Genomic DNA, 5,186 nt, shown 5'->3' on the forward strand with positions numbered 1-5,186 from the left:
CTGAGTTCCCAATTAGAAGAAAAAGAAAGAATTGTTACATACAAATGGAAAAATAGTAGCAATGGAGATTGGGGAGTGAAAACCCTTGTCACCTATAATCCTTCTTTTTGCTTGCAATAAACACAGGACCTATAGCATATATACACGCACTACACTTAGTGCCCTACAGGCCATGGGAACTAGTACTCCAGTTAACATCCCCTCTAAAATGAAGGCCTGGGTCTATGGCCAATATGGGAAACCCGAAGATGTCCTTAAATTGAAATCTGAGGTTGATGTTCCTGACGTAAATGATGACCAGGTTTTGATCAAAGTAGTTGTTGCATCATTGAATCCAATCGACTTCAAACACATGCATGGTTATTTCAAGGCCATTGGTTCTCCTCCCCCAGTAAATACCTTTTTTCTTTTTCTTTTTTTCAGCCGAAAAATTGTTGTTTGTTTTATTTACTAGGTAGTCCTTGTGTAGATTTACTGTTCTTTCATTTTTCTTAATCTGGTAAACTGTTGCTGGATATGATGTTGCGGCGTGGTAGTTAGAGTTGGAAGCAAAGTGAAGGAATTTGAGGTAGGGGATGAAGCATATGGAGACATTCATGAGCATGCTTTGTACCCAAAGGAATGTGGGTCACTGGCGGAGTACACTGCAGTGGAGGAGAAAGTACTAGCTTTGAAGCCCATGAATTTGAGTTTTGCAGAGGCAACAAGCCCTCCTGTAGCTGTTGAAACAGCGTATGGGGGCCCTGAAAACGCTGGGCTTTCAGCTGGTAAATAATTTCTTGTTTTGGGTGCTGCTGGTGGAGTTGGATCTGACGTGATTTTGCTATACGTACAAGTTAAAAAATTCGATTTACACCCGTTTTACTGCAAGTATACAGGTTAACTAGTAGCTAAGGGTATATATCGGGTCGATCCCACGAGAAAGATTGAACAATTACCGACACTACTAAAACTTCTTTATTATTTAGACTATCAATGAATTATAAGAAATGAATCCTACTGAACTTATGAAAAATAACAAATGAAAGCTCCTTAGGTTATGGTATCCCTAACTACTCATGCAAGTGCTATATTTGGATCATTGAGAACTACTATCTTGATTAGTTATGGTGTAATTTCCTTATCCATATGATTCCTACTTTCGTAGTGAATCGATTATACTCATAACTAATCCATACCTATTCTCATGGTTATGAAATTAGGTACAAGTTCATTTCTTCTGTAAAATTACAAGAAATGAATCACTTAAAACCACATAGGTTCACCTCTACTCTCGTGAGTGTACTCCCTATGTTTAACACTTCTTGAACCAGTGTTAAATCTCAATTTTCATTGCAGAAATAATACCTTAGATAATCACAATTAATGGTACCAGATTAATTATGATTTAAAGAGCTAAAGTGCTAAATAACTTGCTCAAATAATAGCAATCAAATAGCCAAATAATAAACATTAACAATTATAGGAAGTTCAACCAAACCCAAGGCATAAAATTTAAAGACACATAGTAAACATAAAATCCAAAACTTGTATATTAACTAAACTTTGAATCAAGTACAAAAGATAAAGAGTTGGAAAGGAAAAGTAACCCTTGTCACATGAGCTCTTCCTTGCCTTCTTCATCTCCATCTTCATCTTTGTCTAGCTAATAAACAAGTAGGATGAACTACACTACTCTATACTCAACTACTAAACTAATTGAACTAAGAAAAACTAATGAGAACTACATTTTTGTGGAGTTTCTCTAGCCTCCCAAAGTGATGAAAATGTTCTTCAAGGCTTCTTTTTATAGCGGAATTTCTTGTAATAGACAAGTGTTAAATCATGCCTTAAGCCCATGAACAAGCTAAAAATAAGTTGTAAAGCTTCTTTTACAGCTGTCTCGGGCTGTTTCCACCGATATTCTTGCAAGAAAGATGGGTCAAAAAGCTTGTGTGAACAGAACAAAAGTTGGTAAGCCGAAAGTAATGATCCGAGGGCTAGATTCGAGGTCGGATCGCTCAAAATAGCCCTCGGATCGCGCATTTTTCTTCATTTTTACCTTCACTGTTCATTGGAATCAGAGGCCTGCTACAGTGGATCCAAGCTCAGATCCTATGGCCTCGGATCCACTTCTCCAGAAGATCAGACACGGGCTCGGATTACTTGCTCTATTTTTTGTCCAATTTCAACTGATATTTTCTCGATGTTAGAGGTTGAACTAGCTTTAGTGTAAAACACAAGACTTGTAGGTCTTTGAGTGAGCTTTCTAGTACATCAAGAATCACCCAATTTTGAGTTCTGTGAACCAAGAAATGAAAAAATACCCTTGACTGGTCAGAACCTTATTTCAGCTTTCGACTACGAAATTGCACTTTAGTATTTCGACTTTTTGACTATTCAAAGGACTAAACTATACTTCAATGTCTTCATACTAAATGTAGATCTATCTCTTGGTTTCAAAATGGTATAAGAATTACCTCAATCCGATCATTGTAACCCAAGATATAGCCAAAATACCACAAGGTGTCAAAGCTATGAAACTCCTTTTCTTTAGAACTTGATTGCATTTCATTTCTTGCACTTCGTATTCTCTTTTTATCACTTCAAACCATCATCAATCATCCAATTCTCTTCTGAATTTATGCCATTTGATGATTGAATCATTAAACCTATAAAAACATGAAGTTTTCACCATAAAAATCCATAGAAATGCAATTTTTTCCATTTAAACCACAAAATGCATATTTTTACTTGAATCTTAGTTAATTAGCTATAAAAGTTGTTAAAACACACCAAAACTAAATAATAAAACACACTTAAAACACTCAAAATATGTACTTATCAAACTCCCTCACACTTGAATCATTGCTTGCCCTCAGGCAATCAACACATCTCCAACAACAATGATTCAAGAGGTGAAACACTATATGCACTTTTTCAAATTAAATTCCTCATAACTTGGTAAACAATCATTATGCACTTGTTCAATTTACACTAAATACTTATAATATCAAGTAAAGAAAAGATAATTATGCCCTAAATTCAACAAGTTAAATTTAATCTCTCACCCTAACCTAATTTCACAAATAAGCAAGTCATATAGTCAATTTATAACTTTCCTCCTCCCAAAATCATCTCTTTTCTCAAAATGTTTAACTAAGAGGGATTTACGGTCGGATATCTGACTTAAATAGTGAAAACGTCTTTTGATGCCAAGAGCGACACTTTTAGGTGAAGAACTCCGGTTACTCAATATTTCACTTATTTAAATTGCTATGCATACTCTTAATTTAATTACCTTTTTACGCAAATATCGACATTTGTAGAATCCGACCCCCGGTTACTCGGTACATGAATCATTGAAGTAGAACAAAAAATACTCTTATTCTTCTTTTTTGTTTTTGATTTTTTTCTTTTTTTTCTTTTTCAAAAGTAAAAGACAATAAATAGATATTTCCTCTTAACAAATACGGCAGAATAATCAAAGAAAGAGTATAGCTTTTATTGATTATATCAATCACTTACTTACAAAATTAAGTAAAGAGGAGAATTCACATTAAACATGCAAAATTATAGGCATAATTCTCCTCACTTTACTAGATATACTTTCTAAAATGCAAAAATTCTAATTACATAATAATCATTTCCAAATCAAATGAGGATTAAATCTTCCAAAATACATATAAAGTTTCCAAAAGTGGAAGAATTAGACACTTAAAGTTGGAACAATTTGGCCCTTCTTAAATAAAAGTGCAAAATTTGAAGAATTTTTAGGCCATAGTGAAATATTGGAAAAGATTTTAGAAAAATTTGGACAGAGTTTCCCCTTATAAATAGACGAAACTCCCTGCTAACAAACCCAATTTCAAGAAAACTATCCACATGGCAAGTATTTCAAACACAATTCCAACATTTCTAAGCTTTTAAATCCACAAAATATCATCACATGGCATTAGAATGCAAGTTCAAACATTTCCCTCCTCCATACTTAAACTTCACATTGTTCTCAATGTGAGAAAGGAAAAATAACAAAAGTAAGAGAAAGTAGTACTCCCCTAATAAACTTGCGCTATCCAAATTCATGGCCAAGCAATGAACTTCCAACCTTAGTTGCAAAGAAAGGAGAGTTCAATTAATACACCACTTCAAATGGTAAAATCAACATAAAAAAAACTAAGTAAAAATTTGCAACGATCATGAAGTAAGCATGCAAATCAAGGGAAAAGGGACAAGGATCAAGCATGTGGAACCATACAATGTTCAAGGGATAAAAACATGAAATGTGCTAATCTTTGCTAATCAAGTACATGCATTAGTATCCAAAGCAAAAGAAAGCTAATTTCACAAATAAGCCCATCTTCATGAACAAAGTAAGTTCCATTTATTCATTTTGTCATCAATGATCAAGTTCTCTCAAGTACAAAATGAAAGAGGAAGAGAGGGAAGAATAAGAAAAAGTAATTCGAGCCTTCGTTTTTGAAAGGATCCGAGGTCGGATCATGATGAGTGAGCTCGGATCAAAAAACTCAAATTTTTCTCTGATTGCAGAAGTAGATCCGAGGCCTCGGATCCATTGATTCTGCACATATTGCAGAAGTTTCTGCAATTTTCAGTTTGACCCCAATTTGAAACACATTCTCCAATTCGTGCTCTACAATGAAATTTTTTAACAATTCAACACTTCACGCACATGGAAAATGACTTAAACATGAATCTCAACACCTCAAAACAAATCAAAAACATGTAGAATGCAAATTGAGGATTGAGGTTCTTGAATCAAATAGTCCCCTCGACACTTGCAATACACATGATAGTGTTCAAATGGTCAAAAGAGTGCAAATAGGTCATGAACACATTTAAATACTTGAATGCACTTCAATTTCATGTAAATGACTAACTTAACCTCATATCATGAAATTAAGCATTTTTCACATCGGTCTCTACTCCTTATAAACTCCTTTGCATTTGAAATAATTCGCTTCATTTCTTGTCATTGCCACCTATAAAATACACAAAAACACTAGTTAAACAACTAAAAGCTTACTAAAAACAAGAAATCGTTGGGTTGCCTCCCAACAAGCGCATTTTTATAGTCATTAGCTTGACTATATCACCTCATTTTTTTTCAAGGAGGTTTAGTTAAAGAATAATCCACCATTGTAGGCCGTGGTAGATCATTAAAATGTGACTTTATAGCAAAAGCC

General features: G+C 34.2%; 1 pseudogene; it reads left to right on the forward strand.

The window, feature by feature from the left end:
* The first annotated feature begins 208 nt into the window (after nucleotides 1–208).
* LOC113699896 (2-methylene-furan-3-one reductase-like) lies at nucleotides 209–2,192 on the forward strand (annotated as a pseudogene).
* The last annotated feature ends 2,994 nt before the right edge of the window (nucleotides 2,193–5,186 follow it).

The sequence above is a fragment of the Coffea arabica genome, chromosome 7c (genome assembly GCF_036785885.1).
Source record: "Coffea arabica cultivar ET-39 chromosome 7c, Coffea Arabica ET-39 HiFi, whole genome shotgun sequence".
NCBI classification, from domain to species: Eukaryota; Viridiplantae; Streptophyta; class Magnoliopsida; order Gentianales; family Rubiaceae; genus Coffea; species Coffea arabica.